At 27.6% G+C, this 20,224-nt stretch overlaps 1 protein-coding gene across 2 annotated transcripts in view; it reads right to left on the reverse strand.

Moving 5' to 3' along the window:
• Positions 1-7,236: 7,236 nt before the first annotated feature.
• LOC107451042 (carbonic anhydrase-related protein 10-like) overlaps positions 7,237-20,224 on the reverse strand; it is a 277,509-nt gene continuing 264,521 nt past the window's right edge. Inside the window, exon 12 of one of the 2 annotated variants that reach the window (XM_071187499.1) lies at positions 7,237-8,567. The gene's annotated coding sequence lies outside the window, so the exon portion shown is untranslated. The remainder of the gene's footprint in view (positions 8,568-20,224) is intronic. The other variant, XM_071187498.1, reaches the window with a different exon arrangement.

Here is a 20,224-nt window from a genome sequence, read left to right on the forward strand (position 1 = left end):
TATATATATATATTCATCGAAAGTACTTTTTTATTATCTCTTCAAAAGCTTACAAAATTAAATAATGGTGTATTTATTTACCTATTTAAATGTACGTTTATTGAATTAATAAATAAGCCATATATGTAAATTAATTAAAAATATAGGTTTGTAATATTGAGCAAAATTTTAACAGTAGTATCCGATAAGCAATATTTTAATGCATTGCATTATGTGCGCAAACTACTACTCTATTTGACGTGCTGATAGGTGCTCTGCTATAAATATTTATTTACGTATTGTTAATCACCACCAGTATATTTCATCAATTTTTCCGAAAACCCTTATGTGGTATATGTAGTGGGCGTAGTGGGGTATATGTATGTTGCATATGTAGTGCATATGTTGTGCATGTGTAGTGGGTAAAAACAAGCCTCTTACGTTTGTCGAAATCTCTACATTACATGACATTAGCTTACTATATAAGTGGTTGGGTAAAGTAGTTAAAAAGGTACATATGAACATGAAATAAAGTACTAGTAAAGAGCTGTTCTTCAGGAAATTGGTAAAAAACCGTTACTAATAAAAACAGCGGAAATATCAATCCTGATGAAAGTTTGCCTACAATGTAAGCTTTGTAGTTGTGTTGGTAAAAGTGTACAAGTGAACACAAGAGCGAGACATCAAGCAGTGGTTGACAGCTGTTTATTATGTAATGGTTAAAAAAAACGTTACTTAGATTTGCGAAAAAAATACAAAAATATTGCTTTTTCATTAAGTCTGATACACGTTACCTGAAACTTGTTCAATCAAGATAATATGAAATTTAAGTTATCTAAAAATATATAAATCTAAAATAAAAAAACTCACCCCCAAAAGGATTGCGTATGATTTCAAGATTTAAAATGAAATTAATTTAATTTAACCTGATTAATCAGTAGTTATTGAGATTTCAAAACATTAAATTATTATTCTTTTAAAAATTTAAATTCATGTTATCAAAAGAACTGTCTTACAATTGGAAATTCCTCCAATAGGAAGATGAAACCCATGCAAAAATAGAATAGAAGGCAGTCAAAATACTATTTCAGGACATCTAACCGATGATTTTTCTCTATAATCTCATAAACCTACAAGAATAATGATATTTTTTGCGTGATAGTTTTGAACTCTGAAATATATTTTCAGTATAGCTAAAATTGGATTGAAATTCTTTTCTCTTTTAAAAATTAGTCAAACATCTTCCCTTTCAACATCAGAAATCTATATAATGATGTTAACTTTTTGGAAAGAATTAATTTGTTTGATATTTATTTTGCTTTGTGTTTAGGAAGTTGTGTTTTATATTTTGATTATTTTCTTTTATTTCCTCTTAAAATGAGTTGCAGTTTATATAATAAACGTTTACTTACAAGTTAGACTCGTTATTTGTATTGATCAATAACTTTTAGTTTTACCTTTTAAAGAAGTATCAATCAAAAAAAAAAGAAAAGTACCATTGAAATGAAACCAAGTCTATATTAAAAGCATCGTTAAAATATCTAAACAGGTAAAATTTTCAACAACAGTGGACTCCATTAAAAAATATGACTCCCAAATTTTTTGTTAATTTGGAGCATTATATTAACTGTAAATGCTTGACACAATGATAAATACGTCCGTCTTGTAACTGGTGAGACCCTGATTGTATCCTTACCAGAAATGTGTTCTATTTTCTTCCTTAAATTGAGAAATGTTGGTTTAATTAAAGTACAAACGCGTAAACAATAAATTGTATTGTAACATTAAAACGAAAAAAAAAATTTAAAAAATATTTTATCATTTGAAATAAAATACAGAAAATTATTTAAACAAATTTATTTCATAATTTTAATTTTTTTCTACTTATTTTTTTAAATGGTTAACTAAACAGAAGTTATATAAGCAATGTTTTGCTTGTTTTTAATTTACTCACTATAACTAATTTAGAGATTTTTGATTAAAATCATGTTTTGCTGCAAAACTGATCAAATTCTGCAGTCAGTAAGGTACAAAACTAGCAATCTCCATGTTCGTGAGAAAGTGTGATTATAGTGTGTTGTCATTTAGTTATTATTACTTGGTTAGCTTTAATGTGTCCTCGTTTGTAACTCTTTCAAGAAAGATCGTTAATATTTAGTCCCTTTGGTAATAGTTTTGGTAAAATTAACAATAAAATATTGTTTTACATTATGCGATAAAATCTGGTGAATGTAGAAAAAAGTGGTGATATGGAAAAACGATGTATTTCGTTAAATTGCCCTCCCAGGTATCTATATTTTAGTAAAGGTGTAGTAATAAGAACTACATTTTTTACAATCAGAATTTCCAGTAAACCGTGACCATTTAAAAAACGCACCAAATGAGTGATTTAAATACCGGGTATTTTGGTTTATTAACCAGATTTATGTTTTTTTACCAGAAATGTCATTGCCATAAACCACAGTAATTTTACCAGATTTATTATTCTCCGTATATGAGTTTAAATTTTAATTACAATTTAATAAAACTTGCCTAATTTTAATTGCAGTTTAATTTCGAATTTTAATTCAATTTTTAGTTTTGCCTTTTTTCAATTTCAATTTCTGTTATCTACGTTAAAATTTACGAAATTTAAGTTTATATTTGTAGCATAAGCGTCCCTTGCCTTCTTATATTACGTCTTGAAACACACTGTCTAGGGTTTTTTAACCAAACAGGTATTGTCCCTATTTCATTTGCATAATAATATTCGTATTACTTATGCAAACAACAAATTATCGAATTCTAAAATTTTAAAGTAATGGTATAATAATGTTGGACTTTTTTAACATCAGAATTACTTTTTAATACATTTTGTTCTTATCAAAACTCACTATCTTTGTACTTAAATAAAACGAGAAATTAATATTAATGACTAAGTCAAATACATCGCAAAGATTAATTTTGTCACGTTTGTATCCCTTGAAGAAATTTCTTAAACTAATGGTCATCTGCGTTAAGTTTGATACCAACACAGCAGAAATTGAAGAACCGTTGTAATTAATACGTTTGTTTGTATTCTTTGGTTTCCATGCAACTTAATTGCCACGCTTACACAAAAAAACTTAGATACTCACGCAAAGTAACGTAGTAAGCAAAAGATTTTGATAACTTAATTGAACATAATTTATGCCTTCATTTAAAGATTCATGACAAAAGTGGAGCTTTAATTTAAAATAGTAGATTTAGCAAACATTTACAGATCAGGGATTTTAGAGTAGCTATCTTTTAATGGTTATGCGTTTACAATAAAATAAGTAAGGCCAATTCTATATGTCTAGTAAATAGTATTCTCTCTTCAAAAACCCACTAACAGTAGCTTCCTTAACTAGGTTTTATTTTACACGATTATACATCAAAAATAATTAATATCTCTTGATATTTATATTTCCTCATTGAGAAATAAAGTAAGGTTAAAAGTACCAGAATATTATTACATTTACCGTGGTTCTATGGGAACACTACAAAGATTAATAATTTTGACAGATGCTCCTTGGTATTAATTTTGATTAAATTAACCATAAAATATAGTATTATAACATGTGATGAAGTGTAGTAATGTGACAAAATTTTGTATTTACATCATGATACCTTAGAGCAAGACATAAAAACCCCTTGTGAGGTTAAATTTACTTTTCAGTTTTCCATTTTTTACTAATAATTTGGTTGTTGTTGTTGTTGTAGTTCATTTACGTCGCACTAGAGCTGCACAATGGGGTATTGACGACGATCTGGGAAACATAACTGAGGATGATCCGAAGACATGTTCCCACAATTTTGATCCTCTGCAGAGGGGATGGCACCCTCGCTTCGGTAGCCCGACGACCTGCACGCGAAAGCGATCACTTTACGGTAGAACTGTTTAACGAAGACCAATACCGCACACACTTGGTCCCTACGCAGACTAATCCAAGTGGTCACCCACTCGCACATTGACCACAGTCAGTGATGCTTGACTTCGGTGATCTGCTGGGAACCGTGTCTTAACGATCAGTCCACTGTGGGACACTAATAGTTTGGTAATAAGACCTATATTTTTTAAATCAGAACTTCAACTGAACCATGACCACATGAACGGAAACATGATCAAATGAATGGCTTATAAATACCATATATTTTTATTTATTACGAAAATTATGTTGTTTTTTTCTTAACCCAAAATACCGTTGTTATACAGAGTGGTAATTTTACCAGAGTTTTTCCCCCGTGTTTGTAAACGAGTAAACTAAGTAAACTTTCTTTCTTCGGCTGAATAAGATCAATACAAGTGTATTGATCTAATTAAACCGAAAAAAAAATTTACTTTCAGTTAATATTAAAAAAAATTGTAAGCAAAATTATCTAAAATATGGAATATTCAATTAGCTTTAACGTAATTGTATTGAACTTTCAAAATAAGAATATTGCTAGTGAAATATAATATTTTGAACTCATTGTAAATAGACAATACTAATGATTTTACTTCAATTATTCCTGTTTCGATCTTAATTATGCAAATCACAAGCTTTGTAATCAGTGGAGAAATCTACTGGTCATAATTTCAATCAAGAACTATGGATAATAATATACATGTACATAATAGTAAAAGTACATTGAGAATAAGTTTGCTCTTATAGAGGAATTATATAAACTGTTCTTTATTTACATTATTTTGGAACTAAAATAATATACTTGCTACAAAAGTAATTGAGTTGAATTGAACATGGTTAACTCAAGCATGAATTTTACTTTAGTTTCCAATCACATTACATACATTTATTGTTTTGTTAGCAATTTATAAAGTAAAATTTAAATGTTTTTTAGCAATGTAAAATTTATAAAGTGTATAACAATTTGTTTAATTTAGATTTCTTGCTTCGGTAACACATGTTATATCGACATGGTGGGTTCAATAAAACGGAATCAAAAGATATTTTCAAATATTTTATTTTCTATTTTCCTCTTCTAAATGCCATTACATCATGTAAAATTATCAAAGGTTTAATACCATATTTTACTTTATGTTTCTCATACATTTTTCAAAATCTTTTTCAGTCATGTAATAAACTTAAAAAATGTTTATAACTCCATTGTCATTTCAAAGCTCACAATACATGTGAATTACATTGGAACTTAATAAATTATTTACATATTAAAGTTAATTTTCATAAGAAAAATTTGAGGTTCAAAGCACAGACTTACAGTAATTTTAACAATATTCAACATATTTAAATGTATCACAAGTAACAATATCATAATTATGTTGTAAAACAACAGTTTTTCATACTTAGTATAGAACACCTATAAAATTGTTTATGCATGATTTAAATTTTAAATTTATTTACAGTTTGACTTAACCATTGCTTTGCATCAGTCTTGTTTCTTTTAATATAAGCATGAAGAAAATCCTCGCAAATTAAATTTTACTAAACAATGTAAAAACAGTTTGTTTAGTGAAATTAGAAAATTAAATTTTGCTAATTTCACGAAATGAATTGCTCTTAATTGATATGTTTTGAAACAGATATGTAAATACTGTTACGATAAAATATCATGATAAAGTATTATTATCAATATAAAAAGATACAGGAATCAATTTAATGTCTTTATAAAATTAAAATAAAAAATCATCATATCATAGTGTATCAAATTACAATATGATTCGAATCGATATATTTCGATAATGAGAACTTACGTCAAATTAATTGAAATTTTTCTTGATTTTGAAAATGAAAATATAATGTTCTACAAACTTATTGTTTTTGGAATGAAAAGCATAGTAGCTCATTTGATACCTAAGTTCCAATAACTCTTAGCATAGAAAATCAGCCACTATATATGACTTACCTATGATCTCAAATGCGAACCAATACTCGTCTTTTAGAATGAATACTGCGATTGGAACATTTGAGTATATAAGGTTCCCACTAAAGTTCGTAACTTAACGTCTTAATGTCTTAGATATTGTTTTAAAAGTTGGGTTTAGGTAAAGTAAAGTGGCTATTCATTACAAGATGAGACCGCTTACAGCGCCTCTTGGGGAAAGAATGTGGTAGCTTTTCTGCCTCAAAAGCAGCGCGCTAAACTGGAAAGCTTGAGCATTATCGATTTAGAGCACATCTTGTGGCACATGACCTTGTGTACGTGACATAGTCACGTGGCGAAACTTTCTTAGAAATACGAAAAATAAGCTAATTATTACAATTTGCTTTAACTTTGATGTTGAAACGTCCTAGCTTTAACTAGGATAACTAGCTTTTTATATATTTATTTATTTATTTTTAAAATAGTTTTATGAAGTCAAATTGAAAGAAATCGTGAACAAAGAAGTGCACGCCTTATTTCTTATCATTAATATTCACAAAATGTCTCTGAATACAAATTGATGAAGCAATATTACTGTATAAATCTATATTTACTCTTATCTCGTATCGGTTTTTATCATAACAATTTTCTACGAGATGGCGATGCAAGCGGTCTCGTACTGCAGCGCGTAGCCACTTTATTATACTTAATCTTCCTGATAAATTAATAATTGAAGATTTTCAAAAGTAAAGAGAGTGGATATGATTTTTAAAAAGTATTCTGTATATTCCTGTGAAAGCGTTCTGTATATTCTGTATATTTCTGTGTATTATAAAGCTGTGTTTTTTGCAAGACTTGGCTGTGCTATTGAACGAAAAAAAATAGAACTTCGACCACCTTATTGTATTAGTCGTATTCCACCTTTTAATAAATTTAAGTTATATGTTTTGAAGATCTCTACATTCTCTTGCCAGGTAATGATCAATTCTTCAGCTATTTTTGGAAAATCAGTTAGTTTATTCAATAACATAAACGAGTAGCAGCATTAGATTGCACACAAATAATGCATCTTATACTAATAAAGAAAATAAATTTATGTACCAACTTATTATAAAATGAAGTTTTCAACATGGTGGAGGGCATATTAAACTTAATTAAAATTTATAAACAATATCACAGAAAAACTTACTATATAATAAAGTTTTAATTTACTTAATATTATAAATTAAATAATAAAAGTAATTATATTGGTCATTTGGTTTTAAATCTAGCTCAATCTACATTTTTTTACAAAACAAATAAAACCACTGGTTTATTTTTTGACTTAAAATACTAATTAAAGTAGCTGAAAAGTTACAATTTTTCAGATAGTTTTATCGGAAAAATTGTTACTTTTAAGCTTTATATTTTTGTGTTTTCGTAACTTTCCTTAAATTTTTATTTTTATTTTCCTTCTTTTTTTATTTTTATTTTCCTTTTCCTTTTATTTTCCTTTTTAAAGCTTTTTAAAAAAAGGTGTATCTTTATCCAAATATGGAAATCGATCAATCTCTATGCAAATATGAAATCGAGTTAATTACTAATCATGGATTGAGCTAGTTTAAAACTAAAATGTCTTATTTTTTATGACACTGTACTTTAGTTGAACATGATATCTCTTAAATGTAGAAAAATGATCAAAATAGTATTGAAATTAACATTCTAAAAGTTACATCAAACAGCGATTCCATTCTAAAAGAGAAACCATTTATAAATGTATTATACACCGTACTTTGTATATTTACTTTCACATGTTCATCATTCTCATACATTCCTTCTATACATATTTTCTCTTTAAAAAATACATTTTTGTTCATATCACCTTTCAACCAACTAAGCTTCAAGCGCATTTTGTAAGAAAACATATCTTGAGAATAATTCTTTGGGTTTTGTGCCTAAATATTCATGATTTAGGCTTAACATTTATCAACGGAATTATTCCTTTACTTTATTAACAAACACAGTTTTGATGATAATAAAACACAAAAAGTGACGTCAAAGTTCACAAATATTAGGTTGAAATAGTTAAAAACAGCATACAATTTTCAATGCGACAGTTGTTCAATGAACAAATTTCGAAAAAAAATAATAATAAAATAATAAAGTAGTATGAAGTACATTAAAACTGATTCAGTCAACTACAAAGTGGGTGTTAAAAGTCAAAAAATAAACCAGTGGTTTCATTTGTTTCGTAAAACGGAATCAGTTAATAATAGACGGTTTAATATTTTTGTTCCAATATTGAAGGTGATGCTCCAATATAGCATTGAAACTTGTATGCTATTTTCAACAATATCTATGTAGTATTTGCGAAATTTAGCGCAAGATTACGTCATTTATCCTCAGCTTTCCAAGGTTTTTATTCCTCTTATTATCAACTTTTAATAAGTTGATACTTCATGAAACATGGGAAATATGACACATTACTTGTTTAGTCCATCATTTTTCCTGTTTCTGTTGGAAATGATAGTGACGAAGAAAGGTTTTATGTTCACTTCCTCTTCACATGAATTGATCAGCAAAATAAAATCATTCGTATTTTTCAAATTAACTTACAGCTTCCACAAATGGAACTGAAAATGGAACATTGCACTATTTAGAAGCTTTTGGAATAAAAAACATCTTTGAGTGCTATTCTAAAGTTTTGTTCTGAGCCATCAATAAGGAAATAGTTTTCAAGCTTGAGAATGACGGATGTATCAAATATTCATGTAAACAAAATAGTTCTGAAATAGAAAAAGAAAGCCAATGTGAAACTAGAAAATGTGCATTTTTAGAAAAAAACATATATTTACATTCACAGAATTATAACAAATAATTATTTTCGTAATGGAAAATTATATATCGCACCACTCATTTAAAAACAATAAATTATTTTATGTTCAGTCTTTCCATGACAAATCAATCAGACATTCCAGTTATGGCTGGTTGATATGAGTTCTGCTTCCAGCTAGCACTGATCACAGTGCTAATGTGAAATATCCTATGTCGTAGACAAATCATACATTAGCATGCAATCAGGCTAACCTAATTTTTCTCTAAGTACGGTCAAAACTACCAGAATATGGTAAAATTTGCAATGTTTCTGGCTCTATGGGAACACCAAAATGCTCGGTAATATTTACCTAAGCGCTTTGTTAAATATTTTGGTAAAATTAACAATAACATATAATTTTTATAATATGCGATTAACGTTGGTAAATTTAGTAAAGTGTGGTAGTATTATTTTTATACCTTAAAGCATGGCTTAAAATCAATTACTCAGTTAAATTTACTTTTCTTTTGTATTTTTAACTAAATGCGTGGTAATAAGAACTATATTTTTAAAAACCAGAATTTCCTGTAAACAGTTACCATATAAACGGAAAAATTACCAAAGGAATGATTTAAATACCCTATAGTATTTTGATTTCATGAAACCAGAATTATGTTTTTTTTTTATCAGAAATGTCATTACCATATAATACGGTAATTTTACCTGAATTTTTTCTCTGCGTAGCTCATACCAAATGAAATTTAAATCCCCTATAACTGATTTTTTTTGTTATTATAAAATTTCAGTTTCTTTTTATCCATTCAATTACAAACACTTCTGGTTAATTTTCACTAAAGTACTGATTTGCAGCCTTTAGTAACAATTTTTCAGTTTTATTTTCAAACGAATTTCAAATATATAAATTAACTATCTTCATGGAACATACTATGTAGTAATGCATTTTAAAAGAATATAATTTAAATATGTGTAAACTGATCAGCTAAAAAATAATACTTTTTCAAAGAAGTTGCTCATAAGACCATTTTGAGCATGCTATTCTTCCTTGAAATGTATAGCATTTAATCTAACTTCATATATTTAGCAAAAGTAAAATATGTTTGAGTATCATTTTTATAAACGCTTCTGGTTATTTTTTACTAAATGTGCTGGTTATTTTTTTAATGTGCTATCTTAAGTGTCAGTTTTTCCGTTTTATTCTCAAAACAATACCAAATATATAGAATGTATGATCCTGATAGACATACTATGCAGTAATACTTTTTAAAAAAATGCTTAAAAATTATGTGCAACAGAACACTGGCAGTTGTTAAAAAATTTCAGTTTATAAATAGGTATTAGAAAAAGTTGTTTTAATCACCTTTTGGAGAATGTTATTCTTGCTCGAAATGAAAAACATTTAATCTAACTTCAAATATTTACCAAAAGAACATTTGGGCATTATCCTTATTAAATCTATTGGTTAATTTTACTAAGATATTAATTTGCAACATTTTCGATAAATTTGTCAGTTTAATTTTCCAGAGAATTCCCAATTTATGAATTAATAATTTTTATGGAACATCCTATGGTGTAAAGTGATTTAAAAGAATGTGATTTAAAAATTTCATCCAACGAAAAACTGGTAATTATTCAGAAAAAGCTGTTTTTAAAACCATTTTGACAATATTATTCTTTTTAGAAATATATAGCATTTAATCTAACTTCAAATATTTAACAAAAGAAAAATATGTTTGGGCATTATCTTTATCGGATTACCCAGGGACTACAATTTTATGAAGCTTTTAGTGCATTGACGGATTACATTTTAGCTTACACAGGCTTATTTCTGGTACTTAAAAATATTGAACTTTGTTCGGTTTTCTTGTTAGGATTATAAGGTAATACTTAAATGTATTGAAGCTAGACATGTGTAAACAAAGCTAAGCAAGAGTATTTTTAAGTCCCTTTTGGGAATAGAATAAAATAAAATGCAAACAAAACATATCCCAGAAAACCCTAATGCTTTCGAAAGTAACATTTGAAACTCTTGATTTATATTCAACAATAACAAGGTAATTTAAAGTATTACAATTTAGGATTTCATTAAGATTAAGTACTGTATTAAAACTATTAAAGTTAATAACTCTTTTCAAGGAATTTATCAGTTCCGTCTGCTTTGAAATATTTAAAATTTGATCACGCACGTGGAATTTCAAATGATACATGAATTAAATTACTTTAATTTTTGTTTTAAAGTTATGCACACCACTTAAATTTAACTTTTAATACACTGTTATTGAAATAAATGAATTCTGAGATACATTAGTGCACAGAAAATAGATAATTATTTTCCTTCCATTCAAAATATTTTTAAATGATTCTAAATTTATCTAGGATACAAGAATCTGAAATTCAATGATTAATAAATAAATTTGGTAAAATTCATGATAATTTATCTGCATAGCAAAAGAGCAAAAGAATTTTCCTAGAAATAACCGTAAAAATACAACTAATCCTTCTTTACTGTCAGTTTTTTTTATTGACAACCTCCTAGAAAAAAGACGCAGCACATTTATTGAAAAAATTGTTTTAACATATTGATGTGAAAAAGTGAAAAACAAGTGGTTACAACATTAAAAAGTGAAAAACAAGTGGAAGTAAAAGATATATTACAATTAGTAGTACATATTTGTTTATTAAGTGGATATTTCTCTCTATTACCTACCACTTCCACTTTGAAAATACACCATCCTGTAACTTCAGAACCAAATACAAATATTAATGTTTTTAATATATTATGGCAGACCGAACTACATTCTGAAAGATAAATTCTGACACTGAATTACTAATGCTAATATTTTTTTTATATTATGATAAAATGGACCTTTTTTTTAAAAAAAAGGAAGCTGGATTTAAAGAGAAAGGATTGAAAAAAAAACGTTTAGAAAAAGCATACATGAAACATAACACAAAAATGGAAGTTTTAAGCAAATTTAAAGTTTCGCTCAACCAATTTATTCTACACTGGCTTTCATAATTAAGAGAGTTTTGAAATTTATTCGAATATTTTCAGAACCACTGGATTGATTAAGAAAATGTTTGAGTTAAAAGTGTTAAGCTATTATACGTAGAAAATAAATTTTAAACAAATATAATGTAATCCAAATAAAATATAATGGAAGTCGGAAAATGTAAAACAGTGGCAATAGAATCGAAGAAAACAATAGATTAACTAATAGTAATAGAAAATGATATCTTGTTAATCTGTTTTTCAATAATATGCAAGCAGGATACCTAGATCTGTAGCAATAGGCCTATCTCATTCGAAAAATCTGTGTACAGGCTTTGTTTAATGAAGATTGCAAATTACGTTTAACCTCCCCTAAGCAATACCTCCTTGATAAGACCTCACAACGGGTTACCATAAACAAGAAATTTGATCCTTTAGTAGTCCAAACGGAATGGAATCTGTCTTATTTTCCCCCCTCAGAGCAAATTATTAGCCAGAGCGTTGTGACATCTTCCTTATTTCCTCCACTTCACAGTTTATGTTCGTTACATCAGACTACTAAATTGATCTGTGCTGGGGCCTTCTCTCTTCTAAGAGGTGCTGCCCTAAGTAACCCAGATATATTGTTCTGAAAAGATTATTTTATAAACCCTTGCTGACTATTGCGTCCGGAGAATAATCTGACGTTCCTTAAAACTATCAGCAAGATGAGCTCTGCATAATTGAACATCGTCATTCATTAAAATAAAACCAGAGATAACTACATCCGTATAAGGGCGAATGTAGGTTCTCAAGACCACACTCTTAATATTTGATTAGTTACAGTGCTTATTTCAAAATCATGTAGGATGTGCAGACATTACTCAATGTACTTGCCGAGTTTTCCCTGATTTAATCTAAAAGCTGCATAGAACTCCTGTGGTCGGTGATTTCTTGATATTTAAGAGACTTCATTTCTATTGGGCATGTCTAGTACGATTGGACATGGGCGATTGTAATTTGCATTTTTTTTCTACCAAAATCCAAAGACAGAAAACACTGTAAGTGAACGAGATAAGCCAATATTTTATATCCCACCGGAAATTCCGATTTGTCACTGATTTGCTGTTGAAAATAAGCATCATCGCTTCGCAACTGATTTTTAGCCCAATTCTGCAAGAACTACTCCATGCCATTTGAATTCAATTTGTTGTGTTACGCGAAGCAAAGTTACAAGGTAATTTTATTTGTTTTATATGAACCTGTTTCAGTACAGCAAATTTCAGTTGGAAAATTTTAGTCTGGCAACACTTTAGCAGTGAATAGATATGCTAAGTGAAGAGGTGTACTTCATCTCTTTGCTGCTTAAGGAATTTTGGTTTCTAAGAATCTGTATATTTTTACGTTTTAGGTAGTTCGTGATATTTTTGGAGTAATAGTACTACAAATTGATCATTGAAATCGATTAAAAATAATCGGATTACAATTTTAGTAATGGCACTGAAAACAGTCTCTGAAATATTTCTTTTCTAATTACTTAAAATAAATAAATAATTCTATATTTTTCCCCAAAGCAAAAAAATACGTATTTGTCAAATAACTTAGATTATTGAACAAAAGAATTGCGCATTTTTCCCTTAGGTAAATTATACATGTTTCAAAACATAATGAGTTGGGAATATTTATTTTAGAAAGTGTGATTTGCAAAACATAATCAAACGCAAGGGATAAAATAAAAATATCGATATAAAATGATAAAAATATGAAAATTTCTTCTCTTTAAGCATAAAAAAAATAAATAGAAAAATTTTACGTCGCAATAAAGAAGAGAACGCAGGGGACGAAAAATGTAAATCAGAACGTTTTTAGTAACGAAGTATATCCCTCGCTCTTGTCTCGTTTAAAATAGGTTTTTTTGAAATGTGGTTATGGTCTAAAAGTGCACTGTGTCATCCTGTGACATTTTCAGCACAAAATACTGTTGAATTTTTCTCAATGATTTTATTCCAAAACTCATTTTTTTTAAACATCTTTTATTTTCGTTTTTGTCCAATTCAGAGGTTTAAAATTTCCTTTTATGCTGTTATGTCGTGTCTTATCTCATGAACGCTCTTTAAACAAAAGGATTATAAATCCAAAAAAATATAAAATAAATATATTCGACGATTTGACGACATATTATTATAAAACAGGAGAAAATCCTTTTTTCATCGTTTTATTTTTATAAAAATATTCCTGAATGCATCAAGAAAATATGTTTTGAAATAGAGAGATTACTGATACAGTTAGCTTAGATTTTTAATACGTAAGCTTAATACTATTTAAGGTTCTTAAATGTATGTTTTTAATAAATTTTAGTATACTGTTCATAAAAGCGACTGTTTTAAAGGGATAACGTAATAATGGGGTTTAGTTTCGATAACAGTTGCAGAAGCAAAATGAGAATTCCTAAAGGTAGGTTATTTTAAATAATTAATTGTAAACGTAAACGTTTACTTTAAAAATGAAACACAAAATATAGATGGTGAAGATAAATTGGAAATTTTAAATACGCGAAGCATAAATTTCACAGAGTAAAACAAAATATAACATAAAAATTTCTCAATTTGAAGCCAAATTTTTGCATAAAAAATTAGCCTTTTTTGTCCAATCGACTAACGTTTGCTCACATTAAATTCTGCGTGAAAAAATAATAGAAAATAATGCCTCACTAATCTGGTAAGCAACCAGATAGCAGGGAGAAATGGCTTACTTTTAAAGCGCAAACTCCATTGTAACTTCTGTGCAAATGATAATTTAATTCATTTTGTGCTCTTATTTTATTCAGCGTAAAAATAAGCAGGGAATCATGTTTTGCTTGTTTAAATAGCAATGCCATGTAAGTAAAATGGTGCATGTTAAACACTGTACTATCTATACATTATTACTTCTAAACTGCAAGTCCTATAATGTTGAATTTGGCTTTGCTTGATTCATCGTAAAATGTAAATAAAGTGAAATGTGTCAATTATTTTTCTAGAAATCAACATTTACGTTCCGTACTTTATTACTCAACTTCCACTTCTCCCTAAGGCCAAAGGGTAATGTAAAGTGTAAGCGTCTTTAACACTTATGATTATTTATCATCCAACTACTTTTAATTCAACTTCCACTTCTCTCTAGAGCCAAAGTATAATGTAAAGTGTAAGCGTCCTTAACACTTATGAATATTTAACATCTAACTATTTTTTACTCAACTTCCACTTCTCTCTAGAGCCAAAGTATAATGTGAAGTGTAAGCACCTTTAACACTTTTGAACATTTAACATTGAACTACTTTTTACTCAACTTCTCTCTAAAACCAAAGAATAATGCAAAGTGCAAGCGCCTTTAGCACTTATGAAGGTTTAACAGTTTAACTCTGAGTAAAATCTAGGTTGTCTAAGTGAAACCTATTTCTTCACCAATGTGATGAGAAGTTTGGTTTCTGCCCTAATGTGATGATACAGGTTTTTTAAAATTTGCATTTATTTAAACAACCGTCTAAAATTGCATCTTTATAGGATAGCCTTATTGCAAAATTAAAAGTTATCTCTTTCAGCGTATTCTCGTAATTTATGTCAAAAATCCAGTCAGAATATTTCTGTTGCAGCATTTTATAACGTGTTTTACATTGTTGCAATATAGATTGATACCCAAACATTATAGAATTATAGTAATCTCTCTATTTTTTAAACAAAATAATAATCGGTTTATTGATATTTCAAACACGCTTCAATTTCGCAATTTAAAATGTAAGGATTTGCTTGCTTATCAGTTTCTATGTTCAATTACAAATAGAGAAATGCTTTATACCAACTATTGCTTTATTTTTAATGTGCTTTTTAAACTTCCAGCCAATAGTTTAAATAACTCATTTTTATCCATGTTTAATTGTTTTTCTATTCTCCAATGTGAATAGTGCATTTAAGTGTCTGTACTTTAAATAAATATTTTTTTTTGCATACATAATAGTTTTATTTTCGTATTTTACGCTGGTGCAGCATATTATAAGTTAAGTTAAGTATAAGTTAAGCATATTTTTACGAACGAATCCAGTGTAAAAGTATGCCTAATTATTTCTAAACACCAGTGTATGTTTTAGTTAAACGTTTACCAAAAAAACAAAAACCACGTAAGTTCATTTATATGGTTGCATAAATTTTAATGTAATGTATACATTTTTTAAAAAGAAATCTTCTTGAGACAAAGTCAAATATAAATGTATAAATAAAAGCTCTCTCTAAAAACATTTTTGCTGAATGCTGCTAGTCTTAAACATTAGTTTTTATTTATAATATCCGCTGCATCATAAAATCTAATAAAAACAAACCTAAAGGGCTAACATGTATAGAAACAAGTATTCCATTTAAAAAAAGGGGTAAAAAAAAGAAGGCAATGTAAGGAAACGCAATCTCAAATCCTGAAGGTGCGCTATCAGGTAAACAGTTTAAGAATACATTTGTATCTGGTATCCCACTTAAGTATACCTATTGTTTGGTTAGGAGCCAATAACATTAACTGGGAAAACTCAACATTGGGAGTCTAAATAAAGCAGCTCCCTGAGCGACAAATTGCCTTTAAGATAGGGAAAAAGCGCAACCAACAAAAGAAAAGAACTTTTTCATAGCCAGACTGCGGCCTGAAGCTGAATTACAAGTTGAATTTAAGAGCTCTTGGGAAAATTGAAGTTTCAGAAAGTGATGTCTCTACTACTACTGAAAGGTTTCATTGTCGGCTTCAGTGCGAACATTTAAGAAAAATAGCGTATTTTTACTTAACCTATTAAGTTCAAGTGAAGTATAAAGAACATGTTGCTATTTAAAGACAGTAGAAGTAATTTATTTTGGTTACTATAATCACATAAAAAGATATTTAATGATTGATCTTTCACTAAGAAAAAAAACATGGGCAAAACTACCGCAATATGGTAAAACTTACTGTGCTTTTGTCTATATGGGAACATGAAAACGTTTGATAATTTAACGAAGGGCTTTGGTAAAATTAACAATAAAATATGTTTTTATATTGGGTCATAAAATTTGTTAAATTATGTAAAATTTGGTGATTTTGTCATGATACCGTAGAGAATGGCATAAAAATTATTCATTTGGTTAAATTTAATTTTCAGTCTTGTGGTTCTTACTAAATATGTGGTAATAAGAAGTATAATTTTGAAAACCAGAATTTACAGTAAACTCTTACCAGTTGGACAGAAATATTACAAAGTGAATGGTTTAAATACCTCATAGTTTGACTTTATTAATCATAATTATGATTCTTTTCACCAGAAATGCTAATACCACACAGTATAGTAATTTTATCAGAATGTATTTTGCCCTTTATATGCTTATTAAACATGACAATAAGCTTTTAATAATCTAAGTTTCAAACATAGCTTAACGTAATTGAAAAAGAAAAATTAAATTATTCCGAGCAAGCTGCATAAAAGTTAAAATTATCTTTCATTTATCAGTTAAATATCAAGTACAATTAAATTTCGAAACGAAAACTGTGTGATAAAACAAGCGTAATTAAATGCTTAAGAAAAAATAAAGCATTTAAAAATATTGCATTTTTACATTTTTACATTTAAAATTTGCCATCTAAAGAGCTGTTAAATTACTTAGAATGTGGTTACTAAGATAGGTCTCTTAGCACCGAGCATAAATAAATAATTTATGTAAAAAAGCTACACATTAAAAATATGAATTTTAAATAACATTTTATTATTTTTCTAAAATAGTCATTTTAAGAAAATTCTAGCATAGGAGGAAATCCTATCTATATAAATATATTGTATAATAATAACTCTATAATGTCCATATAAAGAAAGCTTATGCATATATGTGTAAGAGCAAAAACAATCAATACACTTAATTATATATATGCTTAAAATATTTAAAAAATTTAAATAAAATTATAGAATTTTAATCATATTTAAATTGTGCCTTGATACAAATGTTTTTAAAATCAAAAATAAATAAATTAAACTTTTAACATTTTATTTTAAACATAATTTTTATACGAAATATTTTTGCAATATAAACTATTTTTAAATAAACTACTTCAGTAAATAAGATAGCTAATATAGTTTTGCTTCTATACATGTAGAGCGATATATTTTTTTAATAAGTATAAATCATGAACGAATAACCCATTTTATTTCTATAGCTCAAAATCTTATTATTAGTTTGTAATTTCTTTAAAGAAATTATATCCGGGAAATGTTTTAGAATACATTAGTTTATTCAAAATATTTATTAAACTAAAAACAACATTTTAATATTCTAGTGTAAGCATATTGTCCTATAAGCTGCACATGTATGTGGTTGAGCTGGGCGTAACTTTAGCACATGCAATATTTAATTCTCTTCAATGAATTTGGCTTCATTTGTATAACTGAACATTAAACATTAATTCACTTTGAGGAAAAATTGAGCTTAAATATAAATCTAACTAATGAAGTCGATGTTTAAAAAATATTAAGCAAATCATCAAATGAACAATTATATTTTATATCAGAATTTGAACCATTCAGTTGTCTTGTAAGTTTAATTTTATCCAGTTTAAATCTTATCTCATAAAAGCAATTAAAGATTAGGTTAAACAATGGCTTCAAGATTAGGTAAAACAAAATAAAACTATAAACTGTTTATTTTTAATAAAAGTGAACTTAAAACGCAAAACAGTATATATACATAACTAAATAGTCTATATACATAACAAAATACTATATTAGCTTATCAAATACAGCTACTACTTATCTTTTTTTGATAGTCTTAATTACAAATTTGAAGATATGGATATTTATTAAAAGGAAAAGAAATGATGTTAATAAATTTATATTCACTTTTCTAATATTCAGAAGCTTTGATTGTCAGCTTTGAACTGCTAATTATGAACTTTGCAAAAGTAATTGATTTATTTTAAAAATAAGCAACCCCAGTGTAGTCACATGATAATGGAAAATTGTCGATATAAAAAGCAAACGGTAAAGAAATTCGGTTATAATAGTTCCAAGGTCGTAGTAGCTGTATCAGATAAGCACATGCAATTTGCAAATTATTAGTAAAATTAATTAAACGACACGGATATAAATGGATTAATGATTTTAACTGCATTTTCTTTAATTAAATAAATCCGGTCAATTTAAATTAATCTTCTAATACGAGAATAAACTAAAAGATCCGGACAAAAATAGGAATTATGAAATTAAAATATTTACCAAAGTTTGTTCTTTTATCGGCAGTCATTTTGTTCATTAACAGGAGACAGGAGGGAAAATGTTTCAATTAACATTGCGGTGCCCATTTAATTAAACTAAGGCAATACTGAAGTTTTTATAAATATTGATCAAACTAAAAAAAAGAATTAATAATGGCGGACGAAGAAGTGGAGCCTAGCTGATATTTACCCATTTGCAGAAACATCCTAAGTTTAAAAGGAAAAAAAAAGTAAAATAAAAGCAATAAAATAAATACAACGGAAAAAAGCGCTGCGCATTTGGTAGCCATAATGTTTATTATTTCAACTTTTTTTTATTTTGTAACGGGAATTTTCCATTTATTTAATGGGAATATATTTTCTTTACTAATGACATAAAACGGTAAAAGGGAAAAACATTTTTCCTTCTATTCAGGCAAGCGAATAGGATGTAGGATGCAAAACTCTTCGAGTTTTCTTATGCAGAAGACTCTATTATCTTAGAATGTACAGGATAAATAAAGGAAGCTTCGATTTCTCTTACTACGTTTTTTTTATTCTAAGTATATAAGCACGTAGCTCTGATTTTTGATATTGAACAAGATTATACAGAAGAGTTCGAAGAAAATTGCAAGATATCAAAAACATAAATAGATCTGATTATCAAAATTTCATAATATGCCATGTAAATTTATGCTTTACTTTAATTTCTATGATCTATACGTACGCTTAAATAGATCTGCATGTTTAGTAGATCTGCAAATCATTGGTTCTATTGCAAATACCTTACACCATTTGTAATTTCATTATTAGTATATTTAAAGCATATATATATATATATANAAAAAGGAAGTTTTAGAGTAGATATTATTATTATTGATCGGGTTCATAGGTTGATTCAAATAGCTATTAAACTAGTGATACTAATACATTTATATAATAGTTTTAAAGCAAGCAATTTTAAAATCGATTTTTTTTCGAAAAGCCCAAAGAAAAAAACTTTTTTGCTTTATTTTAGTGAAGTTTTCAAGAAAGAAAAACTATCTACAGAATAAATTCATCATCTAATTATCATATTATACTTTGACATATTCTTAATCAATAAATAAATTCTCATAAAATATTTCATTATATTTTTATGTAGTGATTTTAAGGTTCTTCACATTAAAATAAATATGTATTAAAATATATCTTCAGAGCTATTTCATCTTCTACTAAATTGTACTGATTTAGTTTTAGTTTTATAATCTACACATTCCTAATTGTATTATTATCAATAATATTATGAAAATCTTTAAGAGTTTTGTTATCTCAAGAACCAACTGAATACTACCGAATGAAATTGTTCCACTATATGTCATTACAGATAAATTGCTAGCCCCCGGCTCTAATTAGAAGATTGAAGGATTGTTACA

This window comes from Parasteatoda tepidariorum, chromosome X1, assembly GCF_043381705.1.
Source record: "Parasteatoda tepidariorum isolate YZ-2023 chromosome X1, CAS_Ptep_4.0, whole genome shotgun sequence".
In the NCBI taxonomy this organism is placed as follows: domain Eukaryota; kingdom Metazoa; phylum Arthropoda; class Arachnida; order Araneae; family Theridiidae; genus Parasteatoda; species Parasteatoda tepidariorum.